The sequence below is a fragment of the Scyliorhinus torazame genome, chromosome 15 (genome assembly GCF_047496885.1).
Source record: "Scyliorhinus torazame isolate Kashiwa2021f chromosome 15, sScyTor2.1, whole genome shotgun sequence".
Classification (NCBI taxonomy): domain Eukaryota; kingdom Metazoa; phylum Chordata; class Chondrichthyes; order Carcharhiniformes; family Scyliorhinidae; genus Scyliorhinus; species Scyliorhinus torazame.
Genome location: NC_092721.1, coordinates 26,069,996 through 26,096,711, shown reverse-complemented (window position 1 = coordinate 26,096,711; position 26,716 = coordinate 26,069,996). Strand labels below are relative to the sequence as shown.

Sequence of the window (26,716 nt, the reverse complement as noted above, 5' to 3'; positions counted from 1 at the left end):
GATGGGGCACTGAGTGCCAACCCAGACCCGTCCCATGGAGTGACGATGGTGGTCACCAGCTCCTCCAAGTTCCACCCCTCTGATGAGGCTGCGTCTCGGGGTCAGCACACGGGACAGGGTGGCACAGCTCTGCATGTGCTGCCAACAAGTGAGTTGGGGCCCTCCGGCCCCAGAGCCCCCAGAGGATGCCTGCTAGGGGCATCGAGGGCCAAGGGACGAGGTAGGCAGCTGGGTGCCACCACCTCAGATGTGCGTCCTGGGGAACACCAAGATGTAGTGGTAGAGCTAGAAGGGCCAGGCACATTGAGGATCACTGAGGGCACTGGGGGAGGGCGGAGGGGGAGGAGGTGGGGGATAGGTAGGGGGTGGAGAGGGAGGGTGGGGGTGGGGTGTGGGGGGGAGGCACCACCGGAGTGGGGTATTGTACAGCACATGAAACTCCTTTTTGCACAACCGCCTCTGTCACTTTCTTCCACAATGCATGTTGAACCCCAGTCCCTTTGCCCATCTCTCCAGGCATTCCCCACTCCCCCTCCCCATTGCGCTCACACACCCTTGGCCGTGGACATGTTCCTGGAGCTGTGTCCCACCCCCGGGGTGTTCAGATGTTGCCTGTGTGATGTTGCCTCCCGCATTGTTCAAGCAGAGTGTCCAGGCACCAAGGTGTCATTGGGATGCCAGGGAATGACTCTCGCATGCCACGTGGCCCGCCCACTCACTTGGCATCAGTGAAGTCCACTTGGCATCAGTGAAGGGCTCACGTAACCACGATTGCCAATTTCCGATCAGCCGTGCAGCCAGAATCCTCAGCAGTCACTGGGGGGGTATGGTGGTGACACGAGTGGTTGCCCCCTGGTTGTCCCCCCAGCACCACCCCCAGCCCTCCCATGGCGGCCCACTCCTGTGGTGTGTCCCCCACCCTCCGCTGATCACTGTGGCAGCAAGCCCAGTGCCCCCGGGCTCTTTGCCTGTGAGCAAAGAACGCTACTCACCTCCTCGGCTCCCCACAAAGCCCTTCCACCAGGTTAGCGTTTTTCAAAAGGAGCACTAATCGGTGCCAGTGTGAACCCTTGCTGGGGAGACCGATGAATGATGGGAGGCCGTTGGATATGGGGTTGCTCCTGTTAATCGTATGGAAATGGGGCTTAAGTGGTGATAATTGGCTTCTCGCCACGCTACGGCGAGATCCCAATTGCGCCTGCAGGAGAGGGCCGGTTGCATCGCAAACTGTTTGGCGCCTGGCGCGGATCTCGTTTTTGGCCTCTATCTCTATTCACCGGCCTCGTTACGCTTGAGCGAGAGTGCAACGAGGCTGGAGAATCGCGCCTTATGTCTCCACCTTCTAACTCCCCAGTCAGCAAAAATAGTTTCTCTCCATTAATCCCAACAGCTGCCTTAATATCTTGAAACCTTTGATCAAATTTAAAGCATTAATTAACACAGTACGAATGACTTTTGCTGGGAATTAATTCCAAACATCCACTCAATTAATCTCTTGGCTTGTTTGAAGGCTTCACTCATCCCCTCCAGTTTTCTAGGCAATCCAAATTATTTTCTCCTTCGCATTCAGGTAATGAATGCCTTCCTAGTATGGGGATAATCTTCAGCAATTATTTTAGAACCTTAGCTGTAAGGAATCTGTCAAAATGAACCTATAGGAAAGTATTTGCGATTGGTCGCACTTGATTTGGGACCACAGGCCAGTTTGATCTACCTCCGGATGCACATTACCTTCCATCAGAAAAGAGACAATGCAGTTTGAAGTACAAGGGAATAAACACATTTGTATTTGTGTTTATCTGTAATGTAAGGTGTCGATCTCAGCTGTGCGGTTTGAACAAATGCTCAGGGAAATTAAAATTGTTTTCTGGAACTCCATAATCCACCACAGTGCTCCAAGGTGTGAGGAACTGTAACTAAAACAATACGTTAAAGAGAACTTAACTGACTAAACCAACATTTCATTCCTGGAATGATGAATTCCTCAGCCCCCGTCGTGCCGACGGGTCACAAACTGTGTTTATTTCTATGTGCTCAGGTAATTATCCAATCATATTGGATTATCCACTGTGTACACTAAATAAAAGGGCGGCACGATGGCACAGTGGTTAGCACTGCTGCCTCACAGCGCCAGGGACCCAGTTCGATTCAGGCCTTGGGTGACGGTCTGTGCGGAGTCTGCACGTTCTCCCCGTGTCTGCATTGGTTTCCTCCGGGTGCTCATGTTTCCTCCCACAGTCAAAAGATGTGCAGGTTAGGTGGATTGGCCCTGATTAATTGCCCCTCGTGTCCAAAGGTTCGGTGGGGCTACGAGGATGGGGTGGGGGGGTGGGCCTGGGTTGAGTGCTCTTTCAGAGGGTCGGTGCAGATTCGATGGGCCGAATGGCCTCCTTCTGCATTGTAGGAATTCTAACCTGGACCCATTTGATTTTTATCTCCAAATATAAAGTTACACAAAATTCCATGTGATGGGAAGCACTTCATTTGGCCATCCACAACGTCTAAATAAAGCTTTGCAGATATGTCTGGGGACTTTTCAGAACTACCCCAAAAATACGTCCAGTTACACATCTGATAGATTTCAGTGGACCTGTGTTTGCTACTGTGGTAAACCACTATGTTCTGATATTAGAGGTTGTACGGTAGAACCTGCACTACAGGTTCACCTGGGCCCCTGCATGCTAGCTCCGCCCAGGAACCGGGTTATAAATATGCGTGGCCTCCAGCTCGCAGCCATTTTGTCAGCTGCTGTGGGAGGCCACACATCTGATACTAATAAAGCCTCAGTTTGGATTCAACTTCGTCTCCCGTCAAATTAATCGTGCCTCAATTTATTAGTATCAGATTCAGAAGATGGACCTCCGGATTAAACCAGATCGCCTGCAGCTGGATCCACACGCAAGCGACGCCAGAAAGGACTTTCAGCACTGGCTAGCTTGTTTTGAAGCGTATATCAACACGGCACCGACCCCTGTTCCTGAGGCTCAGAAGATTCAAATATTGTGCTCCAGACTCATGTCCAAAGTCTTCCCGCTGATCCAGGATGCGCCCAATTACGCTGATGCCATGACTCGACTCAAAGAATTATGAACAGAAGACGAACACGCTCTTCGCCAGACACGCGCTCGCAACGCGTACCCAACTACCTGAGGAGTCAATCGAGGACTTCTGGAGGGCCCTGATCCCACTAGTGCGGGACTGTGACTGCCAGGACGTTACAGCTAAGGAGCACTCAGGTCACCTTATGCTTTTGTAACTGGGAATGCGTCTGATGTTACCAGGCAGCGGCTCCTAGAAGGGGCCACGCGCGACCTCGCAGAGACTAAAACACGAATGCTTTCCATGACGGTCGCCCTGCGCAATGTCTAAACCTACGCCCCAAACCGCGCGGCTCACTCCTCCTACGCTTCATGGGCCCCACATGCAGCCGCCCCGGCGGGGGCGCTACCCACCCAATACGCCTGCGCCAAGTGCCAGCCAGTGATCTCCGGAGGGCCCCGATGCCATTTTTGCACCAGCGAAAACACCGCCGCCAACGCTGCCCGGCCCGCGCTGCCCTTTGAAGGCCTGCGGGAAGAAGGGCCACTACGCTGTGGTGTGCCAGGCCCGCTCAGCGGCAGCGGTCGCCCCCACCCCCCCCGGTCACGGACAATGGGCGCCACTATCCTCCCCTCCTCCCCAGGCCATGTGCGAGCAATGGGAGCTGCCATCTTCTCCCCCTGCACAACACGTGCGTTTCATGGGCGCCACCATCTTGCTCCACCCCCGCAACGGGCGTTCCATGGGCGCCGCCATTTTGTAAGTCCCAGGATCTCCGGGCGCCGCCATCCTGTGCACCCTGCAGCACATGGATACCAACTGCGTGCCGAGACCTCAACTCAACGTCCGCCTCACTACCTGACGATCAACCACGGCTCGTCTCTATGGCAATCGACCAGTCCCGACCACATAATCTGACCAACGCATCCACCAGCGTGAAAGTCAACGGCCATGTGACCTCCTGCTTACTGGACTCCGGGAGCACCGAGAGCTTTGTACACCCGAATACGGTAAGGCGCTGCTCCCTTAAGGTACACGCTACCAATCAAAGTATCTCCCAGGCCTCCGGATCCCATTGCATAGCGATCCAGGGGTACTGCACGGTCACGCTCACAGTCCAAGGTGTAGAGTTCCATGGCTTTCGCCTCTACATCCTCCCTAACCTCTGCGCTGCACTTATCCTCGGCCTGGACTTCCAGTGCAACCTCCAGAGCCTGACCCTTAAATTCGGTGGACCCGTACCACCCCTCACTGTGTACGGCCTCGCGACCCTAAAGGTCGATCCGCCTTCCCTCTTTGCCAATCTAACTCCAGATTGCAAACCCATTACCACCAGGAGCAGACGGTACAGCACCCAGGATAAGGCCTTCATCAGGTCCAAGGTCCAGCGGTTGCTTCGAGAAGGCATCATCGAGGCCAGCAACAGCCCCTGGAGAGCTCAAGTGGTAGTGGTTAAGTCTGGGGAGAAAAACCGAATGGTCGTGGACCACAGCCAGACCATCAACAGGTACACACAGCTCGACGCGTACCCCCTCCCACGCATATCTGACATGGTTAACCAGATTGCACAGTACCGGGTCTTCTCAACGGTGGACCTGAAATCCGCTTACCACCAGCTCCCCATCCGGAAATCGGACCGGCCATACACCGCCTTCGAGGCAGACGGCCGGCTACATCACTTCCTTAGGGTCCCCTTCGGCATCACCAATGGGGTTTCAGTCTTCCAAAGGGAGGTGGACCGAATGGTCGACCGGTACAACTTGCGGGCCACGTTTCTATACCTAGACAATGTGCCCATCTGCGGCCATGATCAGCAGGACCACGACGCCAATCTTGCTAAATTTCTCCGCACCGCCACTCTCCTCAACCTCACGTATAACAAGGAGAAGTGAGTGTTCCGTACAAACCACATAGCCATCCTCGGCTACGTGGTCCAGAACGGAGTTCTGGGGCCCGGTACCGACCGCATGCGCCCCCTCATGGAGCTCCCCATCCCCCACTGCACAAGGCCCTCAAACGCTGCCTGGGGTTCTTCTCGTATTACGCACAGTGGGTCCCAAACTATGCGGACAAGGCCCGCCCACTCATACAGTCCACTCATTTCCTGACTGCCGAGGCCCAACAGACTTTCGCCCGGATCAGAGCTGATATTTCCAAAGCTGGAATGCACGCTGTAGACGATACACTTCCTTTCCAAGTAGAAAGCGACACATCGGACGTCGCCCTTGCCGCCACCCTCAACCAGGCAGGCAGGCCTGTGGCATTCTTTTCCCGCACTCTCCATGCCTCCGAAATTCGGCACTCATCCGTCGAAAAAGAGCCCCAGGCTGTGCGACATTGGGGGCATTACCTGGCCGGCAGGAGATTCACTTTCCTCACGGACCAACAGTTCATCTTCAACAACACACACCGGGGCAAGATCAAAAATGATAAAATCTTGCAGTGGAGAATCGAGCTCTCCACCTATAACTATGAGATTAAGTATCGCCCTGGCCAACTCAACGAGCCCCCAGGCGCCCTATCCCGAGGTACATGTGCCAGCGCACAAGTAGACCGACTCCGGGCCCTGCATGACAGCCTTTGTCACCCAGGGGTCACTCGGTTGTACCATTTCATTAAGGCACAAAATTTGCCCTACTCCGTCGAGGAAGTAGGGACGATCACCAAGGACTGCCATGTCTGTGCGGAGTGCAAGCCACACTTCTACCGGCCGGGCCGCGTGCACCTGGTGAAGGCCTCCCGCCTCTTTGAACGCCTCAGCGTGAACTTCAAAGGCCCCCTCCCCTCCTCTGAACAACACACATATTTCCTCAGTGTGATCGATGAATACTCCCGGTTTCCCTTCGCCATCCCATGCCCCGACATGACGTCTGCCACCGTCATTAAAGCCCTTAATTCTATTTTCACTCTGTTCGGCTTCCCCGCCTACATCCACAGTGACAGGGGATCCTCATTCATGAGTGATGAGCTACGTCAGTTCCTGCTCAGCAGGGGTATCGCCTCCAGCAGAACGACAAGCTACAACCCCCGGGGAAACGGACAGGTAGAAAGGGAGAATGGGACGATATAGAATGCCGTCCAGCTGGCTCTGCGGTCCAGAAATCTCCCGGCCTCCCGCTGGCAAGAGGTCCTCCCTGATGCACTACATTCCATTCGCTCATTACTCTGCACTGTTACTAACAGTACACCGCAAGAACGTCTTTTTGCCTTCCCCAGGAAGTCCACATCCGGGGTATCGTTCCCAACTTGGTTCACAGCTCCGGGAACCGTACTTCTCCGTAAACATGCGCGGCTCCACAAGGCGGAATCGTTGGTGGAAAGGGTGTACCTGCTCCACGCAAACCCACAGTACGCCTACGTGGCGTTCCCCGACGGCCGCCAGGATACCGTCTCCCTCGGGGACCTGGCACCAGCAGGTTCCACCCCCACACCACCCCTGTCGCCCCCGGCGCCACCCTCCCCTCCCCCACCGCCCCCATCACCCCCCCTAGGACCGTCTGTCCTCCCCCTGCCCACCCCGTTGATGAAGAGGATTTTGGCACGCTCCCAGAGTCAACTTCGACCACGACAGCACCAACATCGCCGTCACCACTTCGTTGATCTCAAAGGACCATCAAGGCACCAGACCGGCTGAACCACTGACCGGCCTGCCGGATGACCAGAGACATTTTTTTTACTGCTCTATAAATATTAAAAATTGCTAATTGTATATAGTTATCCACTAACCCCGCCGGACTCAATTTTAACAGGGGGTGAATGTGGTAAACCACTGTGTTCTGATATTAGAGGTTGTACAGTAGAACCTGCACTACAGGTTCACCTGTGGCCCCTGTATGCTAACTCCGCCGAGGAGCCGGGTTATAAATATGCGTGGCCTCCAGTTTGCAGCCATTTTGTCAGCTGCTGTGGGAGGCCACACATCTGATACTAATAAAGCCTCAGTTTGGATTCAACTTCGTCTCCAGTCAAATTGATCGTGCCTCAGCTACATTTTCTCTAATACTTGGCTGTGGACAATCTTCAATTACAGTTGTTCCCCAGAGCACTGATTGCTTCCCCAGTTCTTGGATTATCTTCCTGAGGAAAGATCGCACACCCAGACCTTCAACCACAGTAAAGTGCTGGAGCCCTGTTGGATTGGGATGGAGCCAGTCCTCTAAGCTGGCATTCAGGTAAACTGGTCACCCATGTATCACCACTATTAACATGGCCGCACGCACATAATATGGCAATAATCCCACCTCCAAGGAGACTTGCTTGGGCCCATATGAACTGGTGCATGCCGTATACACTCCATTCCTTGCATGCCCATTTTCAGGCACGGTCAATGTTTGAGCTGCTTCACATCTTTGTGAAAAGTTAGCTAGATGAGACACTTAAAACATTTGAATGGAGATCTCCTGGCATGAAAGCATGTAGCATTAATAAAATAGGAATGAACAAAATATATACATCCATGCAGATATATCTTTAAATGTACTACATCAGTTTAAAGGATACTTAGGGTTATTAATGTTGCCAATTTTACACTGACAAGAGTCATGCTACACCTGAGAGTGGTAATGTGACTCTTTAGTTCATTAAAGTAATAGGAGGGAATTATTCTCCAATCAATAGTCTCACATCCATTTCCAATGTTCAGATAGCAGCATGGATCCTACAGCGAGAATTAACTATATAGGAGGATACCAGGCGATACTTGGAGTGGCAGACGCAATTTAACGTTTGTTCCATTTCATTAAGTTTGGATACTTTGCCTCAAATCTGAATCCTCTACTTCCATCGCAAATTCAAACAGATTTTTAGTTGTTTATGTAAATGGTACACCTACATGCTGCCTCCCCTATTGCTGCAGAAATATGCCAGAGAACCATTTGACTGACAATGCATCGCTTGCCTGTGCAAACACACACCCGGACCGTTTTCAGATCAGCACGTGTAGCCTCGCTGCAGGCCCCTGTGAATTGGTTGAGATATAAAACACCAGTCTGCAAGCAGCATCACAAAAGCTCAAGCATTTCTAAGATGTGTCAGTTGTGGTAACGAATTGGACAGAACAGAATGACTGAGGCATTCCCCACTGATTTTCCAAGAATGGCAAATACAAATTTATATACTGTGCTTATGGAGTGCTTTTGACACTTGGCATGATTTCAATGGTTTGTCACAGCTATTACACAGCAGAACCCCTCTCAAACAGCTGCTTATTCTGCTACTTATCAAAGCCAGGTAAGTGTGGTAAACAGCTGACAAGTTAAATTGCCCACATCACCAACCAAGGGTTGATTGATCCTTGCCCACCAATTTTCACCTTGTTCATAAGCATCCATTATTTTGAAGAGGCTGACTTAAAACAGGCATGTCTTTAAATGTTTAATACAAAGAACATAACATTATTTTACTTCTTCTCAAATGCTGTCTGAACTTTTGTAGCATTTGAAACATAAATCCTCAGAAATGATTTTCCATAGGCTTTCTGATTAATGTTCTGAACTAAAGTTCAAGAACATGCTCAATTTGTTCAGGTAAAATGAGGATTGATAACCTTTTATGCTTCAATGTGTGTAGATATGCCCATAAAGGGACACATGTTTGAACATATTGCACCTGGAGATCTTCTTCTATTGCACAAAAGGAGATCAGGTGGAGAGAGAGAGCGAGACGAGGGACTTGAAGATGAAGGAAATAAAGAGAGTCAGAGGGCTGAGAGGGGGTAAAGAAGGGAGAGGAAAGGAAGTGTAGCGAGTGTAGGAGGAGAGGAAGTGGAAGGAAGAAGGGATAATGTAAAGAAGAAAGTTAGGAGAATGGAGGAAGGTAGATAGTGAGAAGGGGAAGAGGTGGAGAACAGGAAGAGATAGAGGTTAGGGAGAGAGTTTGAGGGTAGGGAGAGAGTTTGAGGGTAGGAAGAGAGTTTGGGCAGCACGGTAGCACAGTGGTTAGCACAGTTGCTTCACAGCTCCGGGGTCCCAGGTTCGATTCCCGGCTTGGATCTCTGTCTGTGCGGAGTCTGCGCGTTCTCCCCGTATCTGCATGGGTTTCCTCCGGGTGCTCCAGTTTCCTCCCACAGTCCAAAGATGTGCGGGTTAGGTGGATTGACCATGCTAAATTGCACTTAGTGTCCAAAAAGGTTAAGTGGGGGTTCCTGGCTTACGGGGATAGGGTAGATACGTGGGCTTGTGTAGGGTGCTCTTTGTAAGGGCCGGTGCAGACTCGTTGGGCCGAATGGCCTCCTTCTGCACCGTAAATTCAATGAAATTCTATGAAAAAACAACCCAAGGGTGTTACAATTTTGCTATAAATATCGATGAGAGGACATGTTCATGATTGTATTTTTGCTATACTTCATAATTATCAGAGCAATTCATTCTCTCAAATGTTACGGACATTGTTGGAATTATGAGGTTTATAAGTTTGCTATGTTTTGCAACTATGTCTTTAATTTAAGGTGTAATAGGGGTGGTGGTGGGGGGAGGGTCATGATACCTGTTCTGAAGTCAGCTTGACAACAAGTTTGGGAGGTTACAGATCAAAGGGAGACCAAGATTGTGTTACTGGGAAAATGGTGCAAGATGTTCACCTTGAAAGACAATGGCAGGTAAAACCTGAGTCTTAAGAAAGTATCGGGTTGCAAACAGTTGTGCTGTAAACAGCCCATTTATTTCCAAGAGGAAAAAGGGGTGGGGTCAAGAATAGCTAATCAGCATTTCTACCTTGATGCAAGGCTAATATGCTTGTGATGAAGGTTACTGCCTTATCATCATGTAAGGTGATGTCCCCTTTAAGACCAGGCTTGGAACCCTGGGGACTCCGCCTCTGGCTCCACCCATCTGGGAGCCATACATAAAGGCCTGCCTCATGGTCTGTATAGCAGTCAGCTCTCGTCCAAATCTGTAGCATAGTTATTAGCCTAATAAAGCCTTCTTTACAGTTTAATCTCTAAGCATCATTATTGAGGGTACCTCAATTTATTAGGCTAAACTAGATTCAGGATGGACGCAGGCCTAAAACCAGAGAAGCTCAATCTGGAAGCACGAACGCCGGAGGCAAAGGAAATTTTTAAATACTGGCTGCGGTACTTCGAGGCCTACCTGGACTCCGCAGAGACTCCCATCCTGGGGCCACGCAAGCTGCGTCTACTCCACGCCCGGGTGAGTCACAGAATCTCCGCCACGCTCGAAAAGGCGACGATTTATGAGGAAGCGATTGAGTTGCTCCGCAAGCGGTTTGTCAAACCCGTCAATGAGGTGCACGCCCGGCATCTGCTCTCTACCTGCCGGCAGCGCTCGGGGGAATCGCTCGACGAGTTTGTTGAGAAACTCACCGCGCTGGCCAGGGACTGTGACCATCAGGATGTGACAGGGGAAGTCCATATGAACCTGCACATCAGAGATTCTTTCGTGTCCGGCATCCGCTCGACCTACATCCGGCAGCGACTGCTCGAAAACGGGGCAAAAGACCTCCAGGAGACGCTAACGCTCGCCTCCTCGCTGGAGGTGGCCCGACATAACTTGGGTACGTACCCCGCGGACTCTGCCAGCCCCCCCCGGACTTCCTCAGACTCGCCCGTATTACAGGCCTGTGCCATGCGGCGACCCGCTCACCATGGGGGCACACCTTGCTACTTCTGCGGGCAGGGCCAGCACCCACGCCCACGCTGCCCAGCCCGCTCCGCGATCTGCAGCGACTGCGGGAAGAAAGGGCACTTTGCGAGGCTCTGCCTGGCCAGACCCAGGGGCCAGAAAAACAAAGAACAGCCGGCCCGAAAATCAGGCTCTCAGGCCCGCAGGCCTCGCAATGCTGCTGCGCACCGACCCGACACGTCCTCTTCTGATGCGTCATCAGCCTCATGCGAATCATGGGAGCGGCCATCTGGTCGGCTGCCATCTTCTCGACCCGATACGTGCGACCAACGGCAGCGGCCATTTTACGACTCCGACTACCCGCGACTGGGTGCGATCACCCTCGATCAAACTCGGCCAAAACACCTGCAGAACTCCGTGATGCAGGTCCAGGTCAACGGGCACGACACTGCATGCCTCTTCGACTCTGGGAGCACGGAGAGCTTTATCCACCCTGAAACGGTAAGGCGCTGCTCCCTACGCACCCATCCCACATCCCAAACCATAGCCCTCGTATCTGGGTCCCACTCGGTACAAATCACGGGGTACTGTATTGCGGATCTCTCGATCCAGGGTGCCAAATACACCCGTTTCAAATTTTATATCCTCCCTCACCTCTGTGCCCCCCTGCTGCTCGGACTGGATTTCCAGTGCAGCCACCGAAGCCTGACACTGAAGTTCGGCGGACCCTTGCCCCCCCTCACGGTGTGCTGCCTTGCGACACTGAAAGTCGCACCCCCCTCGCTATTCGCTAACCTCACTCCTGACTGTAAGCCCGTCGCCACCAGGAGCCGGCGCTACAGTGCCCAAGATATGGCTTTTATCAAGTCAGAGGTCCAGCGTTTACTGGGAGAGGGGGTCATCGAGGCTAGCAACAGCCCTTGGAGAGCGCAAGTGGTGGTAGTCCGGTCCGGGGAGAAGAAACGGATGGTCGTGGATTATAGCCAGACCACAAACCGATTCATGCAGCTTGATGCGTACCCCCTTCCTCGCATCGCGGAAATGGTAAATCGGATCACCCAATACCAAGTCTTTTCCACGGTCGACCTCAAATCTGCCTACCACCAGCTCCCCATCCGACCAAAAGACTGCCCCTATACTGCCTTCGAAGCAGCCGGCCGGCTCTTCCACTTCCTCAGGGTCCCCTTTGGTGTCACAAATGGGGTCTCCGTCTTTCAAAGGGCGATGGACCAAATGGTGGACCAGTACGGTTTGCGGGCTACATACCCGTACTTGGACAATGTCACCATCTGCGGCCATGATCAGCAGGACCATGACGCTAACCTCAAAAAGTTCCTCCAGACCGCCCGAGCCCTTAACCTGACCTATAACGAGGGCAAATGCGTTTTCCACACCACCCGGCTGGCCATCCTCGGCTATGTCGTGGAAGACGGGGTCCTAGGTCCCGACCCCGACCGCATGCGCCCCCTTAAGGAACTCCCTCTCCCCCGCAGCCTCAAGGCCCTCAAATGGTGCTTGGGGCTTTTCTCCTATTACGCCCAGTGGGTCCCCAAGTATGCGGACAAAGCCCGCCCACTCCTAAAGACCACCACTTTTCCCCTCTCGGCTGAGGCTCAATTGGCCTTCAATCGCATCAAGGCCGACATCATCAAGGCCGCCATGCACACGGTGGACGAAACCATCCCTTTCCAGGTAGAGAGCGATGCATCAGACATCGCCCTGGCTGCTACCCTCAATCAAGGAGGCAGACCAGTAGCGTTCTTCTCCCGAACCCTCACCGCCTCCGAGATTCGACACTCTGCAGTCGAAAAGGAGGCACAAGCGATTGTGGAGGCTGTGCGACGCTGGAGACACTACCTCGCCGGTAGGAGGTTTACCCTCGTCACCGACCAACGGTCGGTCGCCTATATGTTCGATAACACGCAACGGGGCAAAATAAAAAACGATAAAATTTTGAGGTGGAGGATCGAACTCTCCACCTACTCGTACGATATCAAGTATCGTCCAGGGGAGCTCAACGAGCCCCCAGATGCCCTGTCCCGCGGCACATGCGCCAACGCGCAGGAGGACCGCCTGCAAGCCATCCACAATGACCTCTGCCACCTGGGGGTTACCCGGCTCGTCCATTTCATCAAGTCCCGCAACCTACCTTACTCAACCAAGGAGGTCAAGGCCATGGTCAGGGCCTGCCAGGTCTGTGCGGAGTGCAAACCGCACTTCTATCGGCCAGACAAGGTTCGGCTCGTGAAGGCCTCGGGCCCCTTTGAGCGACTGAGCGTGGACTTCAAGGGGCCCTTCCCATCCACCAACCATTATGCCTATTTCCTCACCGTGATCAATGAGTTCTCCCGTTTCCCATTCGCCATTCCCTGCACCGACATGACCTCAGCCACGGTGATTAAGGCACTGCACAGCATCTTCACCCTGTTCGGTTTCCCTGCTTGTATCCACAGCGACCGGGGTACATCGTTCATGAGCGATGAACTGCGTCAGTATCTGCTCAGCAAAGGCATCGCCTCGAGCAGAACGACCAGCTATAACCCATGGGGAAACGGGCAGGTGGAGAGGGAGAACACGACTGTGTGGAAGGCTGTCCTTCTGGCCGTGCGGTCGAGAAATCTCCCAACCACCCGCTGGCAGGAGGTCCTACCCGATGCCCTACACTCCATTAGGTCACTCCTCTGCACGGCCACAAATGAATCCCCTCACAACCGATTGTTTCTCTTCCCCAGGAAGTCTACCTCCGGGGTCTCGCTTCCACCTTGGCTGACCGCTCTGGGGCCTGTTCTTCTCCGGAGGCACGCGAGGAGCCATAAAACGGACCCCCTAGTTGAAAAGGTCCGACTGCTCCACGCCAACCCCAGTTACGCCTACGTGGAGTACTCCGACGGCAGGCAAGATACGGTTTCCCTCCGGGATCTGGCGCCCGCTGGATCCTCCACCACAGACGCCCCTTCCCGCGCCGCTCCCCTGCAGGACCCGTCGCCCCCTACAACACACCCCCTTCCGGCCCTACCACCCGTTGGTGAGCTCCTACCGTGCGCCCCCCCCTTTACACACCCCGCCGCGCCGGCTCCGCTACCCCCGGCCCTGCCTAGTTCCTCTGCCCCAACCCGGACCGAAGCTCCGACCGCAGTGCTCCCGGATGTGCCCTCAACCGGGACGTTCGTGCCCGCCGCACCACCGCCCGAACTGAGGAGATCGAGGAGGACGATCCGGCCGCCGAGACGGATGGACCTATGATGGCACTTCACCCCCGCCGGACTCCTTTTTAAACAGGGGGTGAATGTGATGATCGGTTACTGCATTATCATCATGTAAGGTGATGTCCCCTTTAAGACCAGGCTTGGAACCCTGGGACTCCGCCTCTGGCTCCGCCCATCTGGGAGCCATACATAAAGGCCTGCCTCATGGTCTGTATAGCAGTCAGCTCTCGTCCAAATCTGTAGCATAGTTATTAGCCTAATAAAGCCTTCTTTACAGTTTAATCTCTAAGCATCATTATTGAGGGTACCTCAATGCTTTAAGTTGCCACAGAAAGAGTGGGTAGGAAGCTATTTTTGAGATTAGGCTACATGCGTTCCTTCAGATCAATGGATGTCATCGAAAGGCAGCAACTTTGTGTGGTCATCAGAGAGAAGATGATCTTTGGCTTGGCTCGAAAGCGTTGTTGGAGGAAAGAGGAAAAGAGTCTCCAGTTGAAGAAACACACCTGACTGCTATCTAAGGACTCTGGGATATTCGTCCTGGTATAGCCAGCAGGAAGAAATCATTGGGATCGGCTTTATGGCTGGTAGTGGATTTCGGAAAAGCTCTGAAAACTGGAGGCAATCACTCAAAAGTTATTACTTGGCAAAACAGGGAAATGCAATGAGGACTATAATTCCCTGGGGAGTGGCATATCTGATTAAGTATAAAAGGAGAACATTCCTTTCTGTAGTTTAAAGTGTAAGTTTTCTCGAAAAAGAAACTGGAGTTTAGTCAGTTGTGTTTTTTTCCCCCAATCATTTGTTGCAGCAAATGTTTAAAACTATGAAATCCTCCAGCTCCAGGTATGAACTGGAAGTTTGAATCTTTTGTTTAAGTTAGACCATAACAATAATGCATCAAATATATACATTTCATCACACATGGGAGGCAATTTAAGTTAGAATTAATTAAGCAGTGTCAAAACCAAAAGTTGTCGTAACCTAGTGGAAAATTCTACACTAACGTATAAGAAAAGTGAAATGCCACAAGTATAATGATATAAAATTAATGAGCCTTTGGTTAGTCAATGCAATGAGTAGGATTCCACACTCAGCTAAATGGTATAGTATACAATTGATCGCTGTTTGCATAGCAAGCAACGCCTCCGTCACTGCCACCTTGACAGCCACCTGGAGCTCCAATTTAATTGCCTCCCTCAACGCCATCAGTTCCTTCGTCAGGAATGTCTTCCATCCAGCTCCAGGCTGGGGCAGGGGCATGGGCGAGGCCGTTGTTTGGGTCATTGCACTTGGTCCCCAACTCCAAATCATCTGTGTAAATTGTGATGAGGGACCCCACTAGTTACAGGTTGCCAACCAGAGAAACACCCATTTATCCCCACTCTCTGCTTTCTGTTAGTTAACCAATCCTCTACCCATGCTACCACTTTACCCTCAATGCCATGTATCTTTAGTTTATGCAGCAACCTTTTATGTGGCACCTTGTCAAAAGCTTTCTGGAAATCCAGATATACCACATGGAAAGAATGGAGTTCTTCGATCGACTTCAGGAGGCGGGTTTGGTGATGAACCTAACCGAAAGTGAATTTGGAGAAGCCCGAATCACTTTCCTTGCGGAGTTTCCGATACCCTCAAGACGACGGGAAATAATGCGATCTCCTAGCATGAATGAATTTGATCGAACATTTGTGCAAAGCTTTTGTGGCGTGATTACTCCACTGATGGACTTGCTAATGAAACGTCAAAAATTTCAATGTACAGCGGACTTTCAACAGGCATTTGACTGCCTGAAAGCTGTGATCACCAATGTTGCTGTATTAGAGAATTGCAAGGGGCTCTGTGGTCAGATTGAACTAAAGTATCTGATTCTAAAGAGAATTGCTGAGGAGTAGAGGAATGGATGGATCGTGCAGAGACTTTCTTGTTCAAAGAGACTGTCAATGGAGAAGGATTTCGGTTGGAGGAAGCAGAAAAAAGAAAAATGGACTATATTATTATACCTGGTTGAGTGTGTTGTTTTCTTTAAATGAAAATGTATATTTACTGTGTACATTTCTTAGTGGATGGTGCAAAAGTGAAAAATGAAACCATCTTGAAGTTGATGGTTTTTTTTTCTTGGGGGAGGTGTCATGTGAAAATACCTTTAAGACATGGATGTTTAAGCAATGTACCTTTGAGAAAACAGTGATATCAGAGAGTGGGTGGGGCTGAGCTCAGATCAGCCATTTTGCAGTTAACTTTTGCAGTTTGAAAAGAGCTTGGGAGTGCCTGTGTTTGTAGTGAGCTGGATCTCTGACATGAAAGACTATCTCTGGGTCATTTGGGTGATTTAAACTCATAATAGTAAAGCCTTTAACCTGATGAGATTCTGTTTAAAGGTGTTAAATCTCTTGGAAGTTTGAAGGAACATTTTGAGGAATTATTTACTGTTGCAATATTTTCTGAGTTATCTTTGAAGTAAGGGATGTTAAGAGATCCAATGTTTATTTAAGATGTTAAGTTGAGTTCATGGAATAAACATTGTTTTGTGTTTAATACCCCACGTGTCCATAATTGTAATCCCACACCTAGGGAACAAGCCATGTGCTCGGAAAAGCAACAAATACAGTAAAGGGAGAGGTTGGTTGAACTCCATGATACATTTTGGGGTTCTGAAAACGCCTCGCCCATAACACTTGTATACTTGTACATTTGTATTACAGAATAAATCACAGCACAAATTTCAAGTACTCCAGCACTTAAATAGAAAAGGTTAAAAAGGCCTTATTCATTGATTAATTAATTTAAGTTTACAGGCTTCCTCGAACCATTGAGCTGCAAGATGTACCCTGAGCCATTCTTACGATACAGGGAGCAGGAGTAGACCATTCAGCCCCTCGAGCCTTCCTGGCCATCTAATAAGATCAAGGTTGCTTTTTTCTATTCGTTCATGGGAAGTGGGCATCGCAGGCTGTGCCAGCATTTATTGCCCATCCCTAATTGCCCTTGAGAGGGGCAGTTAAGAGTCAACCACATGACTGTGGGTGTGGAGGCACATATAGGCCAGGCCACTTAAAGTCAGCAGATTTCCTTCCCTAAGGGACATTAGTGAACCAGATGGATTTTTAAGACAATCAACAATGGTTTCATGGCCTTTTAATTCCAGAATTTTACTGAATTAAAATTTCACCATCTGCAGTGGCAGGATTTGAACCTGGAGCATTACTCCGAGTTTCTGGTTATCTCGCTTAGTGACAATACCACTACACCACTGCCTCCCCAGGGGTAAGCAGGAATGTGGGTTTGAAGTTACAATCAGGACAGCCATTACCTTATTGGATGGCGGCGTAGACTCGAGGGGTCGAGTGGCCTACTCCTGCTCCTGATTCATATGTTCGTAAATTTCCTTCACTGGTCATACTTGAGCATCTTGCCTGTTCATGTCAAATGCATACTTCAAATGGATATTTCTCACTTAAACTATTTCAAATTATTCTGGATTGCACAAACGTTTATCTCCTCTGACAGCGCTTTGCTGTTTCTTATCGGGAAAAGGAGATAATTAAGGAAACAAACAGTTCTGCATGAGACATCAGTGACAATATAGAATTCTGCAGGCCTCAGAGACTTTTTGGTCTGTTAAAACATGTATTCTTGACTTCCGGGTGCGGCTATGCAGAGCTAGGTCGCATATTCGGCAGCTCCTGCTTGGAACGGACTTTTGGGCTCTTTTACAGGGCCCCCACGGCATTTGTTTGACACATCCCGGTGTGGGAAGAAGGCTGCAATATTCCCCCGACAGTGTTCCCCCAGGAAGGGTATGTCTCTGCGTTGCCAGACACGTCAGAAACAGTAAAAGATTTGGCTGCAACTGCAGGATAAACAGGGCCTCTTCCAGCATGCAGGCGGGGGAAGGGCAAGCTTAAAGCTGCAAGCTGACCTGAGGGCCTGTATCAAAGGTGAATTCTAGCAGCAGAGGGAACAACTGTGAAAAGGCCACTGAAGGGACCTCCGGTTGCGGTGATGCCTAGCTAGCCGCACGCTTCGGCGGCTCCAGCTCCGACGGACCTTCGGGCTCTTTTAAGAGCCCCAACGGAGAATTTTTCGACGACGCAACCCAGTGTGGGGTGTGTGAGAAGGGAGTCCCCCCCAAACGAAGGAGGAAAAAACCAGCGGCGGCGGCTGCAGCGCGAGGAATCGTCGACCAAAGGGTCAGAAAGAGAGAAGTACAAGATGGCGGCGGAGAAAGCGCAGGAGACATGGGGGCCTGAGCAGGATGAAATTGTGAGAAGGTGCGTGGAGCTGCTGAAGAAGGAGGTGCTGACCCCGTTGCTACAGGCAATTGAGGGGCTCAAGGAGACATTAAAGACCCAGGAGACAGAGCTCCACGTAGTGGAGCAGAAGGTGACAGATATTGAGGACGAGATCCTGGGCCTGGCGGTTAAGACACAGACGCACGAGGCACTTCATAAAAAGTGTACTGAAAGGATCGAAGCCCTAGAAAATGGAGCGCGAAGGAAGAACCTTCGGATACTGGGTCTCCCTGAGGGTGTGGAAGGAGTGGACTGTGGAGCGTACGCAAGTACGATGCTGAGCTCACTGATGGGTGCTGAGGCCCCTACGGGCCCCTTGGAGGTGGAGTGGGCAAATCGGATTCCGGCGAGAAGACCAAAAGCGGGAGAACCACCCAGGGCGATAATCGTGCGATTTTACCGTCTTAAGGATAGAGAAGAGGTCCTGAGATGGGCTAAAAAGGTGCGGAGTAGCAGATGGGAGAATGCAGTGGTACGGGTATACCAGGATTGGAGTGCGGAGGTGGCGAGAAGGAGCGCGAGCTTCAACCGAGCCAAAGAGGTGTTGCATAAAAGGAAGGTGAAGTTCGGGATGCTGCAGCCGGCAAGGCTATGGGTCACGTATCAGGAGAGACACCATTATTTCGAGACGGCGGAGGAAGCATGGACCTTCATCAAAGAAGAGAAATTGGATCGGAACTGAGGGACTGATGCTGCAGGAAATGTTATTGTTAATGTTATGGTTGAAGTTAATTGAGAAGTAAATTGGGAAGGGGGGAGACATTGGGGAAATGTGGGCGCCGGTGAGGGGGGAAAGACGGAACATAGTTGGAGAATGGGGAAGGGGAGGGGGAGGGGAAAGGGAACTGCGCCATAAGAGGCGGGTCAGGTAAAGGGATGTTCCCGCGCCAGAAAGAATAAGGCGGGAAGACAGGCGCAAGGCGGATGGGAGTTCCCCACACGGGGGGGGGGGGTCGAGGAGTGAGCAGGAGTAGCCGGGGTCAGTTGAAGTCAGCTGACTTACGGAAGTAATATGGGGGGAGCAATCATGCTAGAAAGAGATCTAGCGGGGAGGGGGGGAGGGAGGGGGAGGGGGTGGGGGGACAACTGGGTTGCTGCTGTGGAAATCCAAAAGGAAATGGCTAAAGACTGGGTGGGCGGGGATGGTGTGCGACGCTGGGAGAGCGAGCGGGAGCGCGGAGGCGGGATAATGGACTGGCATAGAGAAGGTAATGGCTAGTCGACACGGGAGGGGGGCAGGTAGCCCCCTAGTGAGGCTGATCACGTGGAACGTGAGAGGCCTGAACGGACCGATAAAAAGGGCCCGAGTGCTCGCGCATTTGAAAGGACTAAGGGCAGATGTGGTTATGCTCCAAGAGACGCACCTAAAGGTGGCGGACCAAGTTAGGCTAAGGAAAGGATGGGTGGGACAGGTGTTCCACTCAGGACTGGACGCAAAGAATAGAGGGGTGGCCATTTTGGTGGGGAAACGAGTAGCATTTGAAGCAAAGAACATCGTAGCAGATAGCGGGGGTAGATATGTAATGGTGAGTGGCAGGCTGGAGGGAATGGAGGTTGTGTTGGTTAATGTGTATGCCCCAAACTGGGACGATGCGGGATTTATGAGACGGATGCTGGGGCGTATACCGGACCTGGAGGTAGGAAACTTGATTTTAGGAGGGGACTTTAATACGGTGCTGGACCCGGGGCTAGATAGATCCAGCTCAAGGACCGGAAGAAGGCCGGCAGCGGCCAAGGTACTTAAGGGGTTTATGGACCAAATGGGGGGAGTGGATCCATGGCGATTTCTTAGACCTAGGGCTAGGGAGTTTTCCTTCTTCTCCCATGTCCATAAAGTGTACTCCCGGATAGATTTTTTTGTTTTGGGAAGGTCGTTGATCTCTAGGGTGGAAGAAGCTGAGTACTCAGCCATAGCGGTTTCGGATCATGCCCCACATTGGGTGGACCTGGAATTAGGAGAGGAAAGGGAGCAGAGAACACTCTGGCGATTAGATGTGGGACTGATGGCGGATGAGGGAGTGTGTGCAAGAGTGCGGGGGTGTATTGAGAGATACCTGGAGGTCAATGACGACGGCGAGGTCCCTGTGGGAGTGGTATGGGAAGCACTAAAAGCGGTGGTCAGAGGAGAGCTGATCTCCATTGGGGCCCACAAAAGGAAAACAGAGGCCAAGGAAAGGGAAAGATTACTGGGGGAGATTTTAAGGGTGGATAGGGAATTTGCAGAGACCCCGGAGGAGGAATTGTACAGGGAGAGGAGGCGACTCCAGACGGAATTTGACCTTCTGACCACCAGAAAGGCGGAGGTACTGTGGATGAAGGCACAGGGGAGGAGGTATGAATATGGGGAAAAGGCTAGTCGCCTGTTGGCTCATCAATTGCGAAAGAGGGCAGCAGCGAGGGAGATAGGAGGAATTAGAGACGAAATGGGAGACACGGTGCGAAGAGCAGGAAAGATAAATGAGGCGTTCAAGACTTTCTATGAGGAACTGTATAGGTCTCAACCCCCAGAGGGAGAGGAGGAGATGCGGCAGTTCCTGGACCAATTGAGGTTCCCGAAAGTGGAGGAGCGGGGGGTGGTAGGCCTGGGGGCACCGATTGGGGTGGACGAGGTTATTAAGGGACTGGGGAGCATGCAAGCAGGGAAGGCCCCAGGACCAGACGGGTTCCCGGTGGAGTATTACAGAAAATATGTGGACGTGTTGGCCCCGTTGATGGTGAGGACGTTCAATGAGGCCAGGAAAGGGGGGACTCTACCCCCGACGATGTCGGAGGCGACGATATCGTTAATTTTGAAGAGGGATAAAGATCCGTTGCAGTGCGGGTCCTATAGACCCATTTCATTATTGAACGTGGACGCCAAATTGTTGGCAAAGGTACTGGCATCGAGGATAGAGGACTGTGTCCCGGGGGTGGTGCACGAAGACCAGACAGGGTTCGTAAAAGGGAGACAACTGAATGTTAACGTGCGACGACTATTAGGGGTGATAATGATGCCCCCAGTGGAGGGGGAGGCAGAGATAGTGGCGGCAATGGACGCAGAGAAGGCATTTGATAGGGTGGAGTGGGAGTATTTATGGGAAGTGTTAAGGAGGTTTGGGTTTGGGAACGGGTTTATTAGCTGGGTTAGACTTCTTTATGGGGCTCCAACGGCAAGCGTAGTTACAGGTCGACATAGATCGGAGTATTTCCGACTATATAGGGGAACAAGACAGGGATGCCCACTGTCTCCATTGTTGTTCGCGTTGGCAATTGAACCTCTGGCCATGGCGTTGAGAGACTCCAGGAAATGGAGAGGGGTGATTAGAGGGGGAGAAGAACACCGAGTCTCGTTATACGCGGATGACCTATTGTTATACGTGTTGGACCCAGCGGGGGGGATGATAGAGGTTATGCGAATTTTGAGGGGGTTCGGGGATTTCTCCGGGTATAGGTTAAACATGGGGAAGAGTGAATTATTTGTGATACATCCAGGGGACCAGAGTAGAGAGATAGAAGGCTTGCCTCTAAGGAAAGTGGAAAGAAACTTCCGATACCTGGGGATTCAGATCGCTAGGAGCTGGGGAACCTTGCACAGACTTAATCTGACACGGTTGGTAGAACAAATGGAGGAGGACTTCAAGAGGTGGGACATGCAGCCTCTATCGCTGGCGGGCAGGGTGCAAGCAATTAAGATGATGGTCCTCCCGAGGTTCTTATTTGTATTTCAATGTCTCCCTATACTAATCACCAAGACCTTTTTTAATAAAATAGACAGGAGCATCACGAGCTTCGTGTGGGCAGGGAAAGTTCCGAGAGTAAGGAGGGGGTTCCTTCAGCGTAGTAGGGACAGAGGAGGATTGGCACTACCGAACTTGGGCGATTACTATTGGGCTGCCAATGTGGCAATGATACGTAAATGGATGATGGAGGGTGAGGGAGCGGCATGGAAAAGACTGGAGAGAAAGTCCTGTAAAGGGACGAGTTTAGAGGCGCTGGTGACGGCACCGCTACCGATCTCACCTAAAAAGTTTACCACGAACCCAGTGGTGGCGGCAACATTGAATATCTGGGGACAGTGGAGGCGACAGAGAGGGGTGCGGGGAGCCCTGATGGGGTCCCCAATCAGGAACAACCATAGGTTCGCCCCAGGAAGAATGGATGGAGGATTTCAGAGCTGGTACCAGTTGGGAATTAGGAGGGTGGGAGATGTATTTATAGATGGGACTTTTGTGAGCTTGGGAGCATTGGAGGAAAAGTATAAGTTGCCCCGGGGAAATTTCTTGAGATATATGCAGGTGAGGGCGTTTACTAGACAACAGGTGAGGGAATTTCCGCTGCTCCCGACACAGGGGATTCAGGACAGGGTGCTTTCAGGGGTGTGGGTCGGAGAGGGCAAGGTGTCAGAGATTTACCGAGAGATGAGGGAAGAGGGGGAGGAGTCGGTGGGCGAACTAAAAGGAAAGTGGGAAGAAGGGGAGGAGATAGAGGAGGGTATGTGGGCTGATGCCCTAAGCAGGGTAAATTCCTCTTCCTCATGCGCCAGGCTTAGCCTGATTCAATTTAAGGTACTACATAGAGCACACATAACGGGAGCAAGATTGAGCAGGTTCTTTGGAGTGGAGGACAAATGTGGGAGGTGTGGCGGGAGCCCGGCAAACCACGCACATATGTTTTGGGCGTGTCCGGCACTGGAAGGGTATTGGAAGGGAGTGACGGGAGTGATTTCGCGGGTGGTGAAGGCCCGGGTCAAACCAGGCTGGGGGTTAGCTCTATTTGGAGTTGCGGAGGAGCCGGGAGTGCAGGAGGCAAAAGAGGCCGACGTTGTGGCCTTTGCGTCCCTAGTAGCCCGGCGCAGGATCCTACTCATGTGGAAGGAGGCGAAACCCTCCGGACTGGAGGCCTGGGTAAATGATATGGCGGGGTTCATTAAACTGGAGCAGATAAAGTTTGCCCTGAGAGGATCGGCTCAAGGGTTCACCAGGCGGTGGCAGCCATTTCTCGAATACCTAGGGGAACGTTAGAGGGAAGGCAGATGACCAGCAGCAGCAACCCAGGGGGAAGCGGGGGGGGGGGGGGGGGGGGAGGGGGGAGGGGGGGGTGGTTTAGTTTAGTTTAGGTCAAAGATAAAGGGGTTTTGTTACTTGTGTATTGTTAAAAATTTCTGTATTATTGTTGCGTTTGCTTTGTAAGAGGGGAAAAATTGTTGTTTGGGAAAAAAGTTTCAATAAAACATATTTAAAAAAAAACATGTATTCTTTATCACCAAGTAATGTAAAGGCAGCACTGAGGATAATTTAGGTGCAAGAACCTTCAATTCTTGGATGTCGGAGAAACATGAGTTTGTGTGCTCATGTGTTTGTGGCATAGTTCGGCACATTGTTGCAATAAAGAGCTGGACCGGAGAGGTGGAAGACATTGGGGTGAAGATGAAAATGTACCCCATTGGTAGCAAACTGAAGATTTGGATTAGTTGCCTGTCATAGAACCGTGCTGATTTCCATTCCGTTGATTTTTGGGTTGCCTATATGGAAGATCTAATCGGAATGTTGTTTTCTTAAGAGACAGGAGGACAATCGGAGAGTAAGTTAATATGCTTTTTTGTTATGTATGTTCTGGAGGCTAACTTCACAATGTTGTTGACTGATGATTTTCTAACAGGCTACTGGTCCATTCTCAAGGTGGGGAAATGGTTAATGATTTAAAAGGGCAGAAAGATGAAGTTAAGTTTCCTTATCCTGTCTAAGGTGAACTGGCTAAAACGCTTCAAAGCCAAAACTGAAGATTCTTGCCTATTCAGATACACTGAAGCTCCTTACCAGCTATAGACTTCTTTTGATGACCTTGACACTGCAGGCCTCAGATCAATGCGTAATGTTCCTGCAGTCTGTGATCTGAGCCTGAATCAACACACGAGGCTCCTGTCCGGACAGCTAAGGCTGATCAGTGAGAAAACTGACGGTCCTGAATTAATGCCAAATGCTATCCCTCAGTGCAGAGTCAGGTTTCCTAGACAATGAAAGGAGACTATCTTTAGCAATGGTTCAATAGATTGTCAATAATATCGCAAGATTTCTCTCCTGTTGGGTACTCCCAAGATTCTAACCTGATCATTGCTTTCATTTCTGCAGATCCATCAACAGTTTCCGTTGCTATTCTTTCAAAAATGTGATCATATCACCCATTTCTTTCTCAGAGGGCGAGTGATGTAATTTCAAATATTTATAGGTTCGTTGAAAATCTGTCCTTCACAACATCAATTCAGTGAGGTTAGAATTAGTCCTTTCAGGGCGGTATGGTGGTGCAGTAGTTAGCACTGCTGCCTCACGGCGCCGAGGTCCCAGGTTCGATCTCGGCCCCGGGTCACTGTCCGTCTGGAGTTTGCTCATTCTTCCCATGTCTGCGGGGGTCTCACTCCCACAACCCAAAGATGTGCAGGCTAGGTGGATTGGCCAGGCTAAATTGCCCCTTAATGGGGAAAAAAAAGAATTGGGTACTTCAAAATTATTTAAGAAAAGAACTATTCCTTTCAAGGGAAATATTTGGTTTTGATGTGATTCAAATGATGGTCCTCCCAAAACAAAACCTCACTCGTTGAAAGAGAAAAGGGAAGTGAATGTTTTGGCTGCAGCTCTTCAGCAGAATTTCTCAGGTTGGCGAGAGGGTGCAAAGGTCACACAGTTACCCAAGGTCAGAATTGAACCCGGGTCTCTGGCGCTGTGAGACAGCCGTGCCTATCACTGTGCCACCGTGCAGTGGTGGATGACAGGGCAGGACATAATGTTTTTGACACTTCCTCACTGCCATTGCCAAAATTGAATGAAGAGAACTTAGTTTAACAGATGTGGGATTGAGGTAAATGGTCGTGGGTAAGGCAGCACCGCCAGACACTATCCATCACAAATCTGGGACCTTCTGAGTTAGAGAGGCATTAGCGGCCATTGGCAAGCAGTCTATGCATCGCACTGAAATAAGCTCACCCAGGCAATCCGCAGGAGAATCCAGTAAAGTCTTCTTGTGACCCGTAGTGGATGGTCGTATGTTTTACAGCTGTTTCTTCAATTTACCTGAGTTAACCCCAGATAAGGTCAAGTTAGTTTTAAATTGAAAGCTGCTTTATTTCACAATGAACATGAAGCATGACTATTGCTATAACAGATCTGATGTAAACCCAAAACCCCTCTGCAAATAAAAGCAGAATATGCTGGGAATACTCAGCAGGTCAGGCAGCATCTGTGGAGCGAGAAATAGAATTAAAGTTTCAGATCATGACCTTTCACCAGAACCCCTCTCTAATTAACTGGCTGTGGACATACGCAACAATATTTTTCTCGGCAAAATGAAACAGCAAAATTCTACTGTTTAAAATCAATATCCAGAGCAATGGGTGGGCTAAGAGTTTCTTAGTTCAATGACTACATCTTATATTCACAAAATGGTCCAAATTAATAAACGTGCATCACTTCTGATTTGCCACTCTTAGCTTAAACATAACAACCTGTATTCACCTTCATGTTTCAGGACAGAACTCACCTTCCTGCCTGGCTTAGGTCTTGTTTTAAACTGTCTTACAGCGTTTGTTTGTTTGTTTGACTGTGTAGTCCTGTATTCAAAAGCCAGGTTGCCATTTAATCTTTTCCTGATTTGTTCTTTATTGTGTGTAATGCTGGAAGTGCAGAGTTTATTGCCCATTCCTTATTACTCTAAGGGCATTGAAAATCAACTGCACATGGTACAACTGGAATTGCGTGCAGATCAGATCAGGTAAGACAGCAGATTACGTTTGTTGTAGGACATCGTGGTTGTTGCTTTGAACGTATTACTAAACTACACCCAGGAAGAAAATAAATGAAAATTTCACTGCACACAAACTCTGTACAATAGTTTCCTATCAGTCGCATAATCATTGATGAACATTTGCTTACATCGCACTGATTGTCTCATGTTGGCTAGTTACAAGAATTTACACAACATGGGCTACATATTTCAAGAGGTCAATCACCAGGCAATAATGCATGTGAAATAAATGCTGATCTTGCCAGCAACGCTCACATCCCGTGAATGAACATTGCAAAGTATATCAGGCAGCTCTGAGTATTAGTAAATCTTAGGGAGTTCATAACTTTCATGAACCTACATGAAAATTATAGGGTCGCATATTTTGTCTCTGTAACACTGCCTCCAAATCTCAGGAATTCACCTCCAGGACCACTTGCTTCCACTTTCTGCTTAGAGTCATCCTTGAGGGCCTCCTGTCTCCCGTCTTCCACCCCACTGGTGAACTATGTTCATAGAAATCATTCCATAGAATCCCTGTAGTGCAGAAGGAGGCCAATTGGCCCATTGAGTTTGCATCGTCCCTCCAAAAGAGCACCCTACCTAGGCCCACTCCCCCACCATATTCCCGTGACCCCGTGTATTAATCATGGGCAATCCATCTAACCTGCACATCTTTGGACTGTGAGAGGAAACCGGAGCACCCGGAGGAAACCCACGCAGACACAGGGAGAATGTGCAAACTCCACGCAGACAGTCACCCAAGGTTGGAATTGAACCCGGGCTCCTGGTGCTTTGAGGCAACAGTGCTAACTACTGTGCCACCCTCGTTCTGCTCACCTCC

The 26,716-nt window shown here is 50.6% G+C and overlaps 1 long non-coding RNA gene across 1 annotated transcript in view; it reads right to left on the bottom strand.

The window, feature by feature from the left end:
* The window catches only part of LOC140391370 (uncharacterized), a 159,956-nt gene extending 134,791 nt beyond the window's left edge, over window positions 1-25,165 (bottom strand). Inside the window, exons 1-2 of the long non-coding RNA XR_011935016.1 lie at window positions 25,077-25,165; window positions 23,916-24,105 (exon numbers count right to left, since the gene is read on the bottom strand). This is a non-coding gene — a long non-coding RNA (uncharacterized lncRNA). The remainder of the gene's footprint in view (window positions 1-23,915; window positions 24,106-25,076) is intronic.
* Between the last annotated feature and the right edge of the window lie 1,551 nt (window positions 25,166-26,716).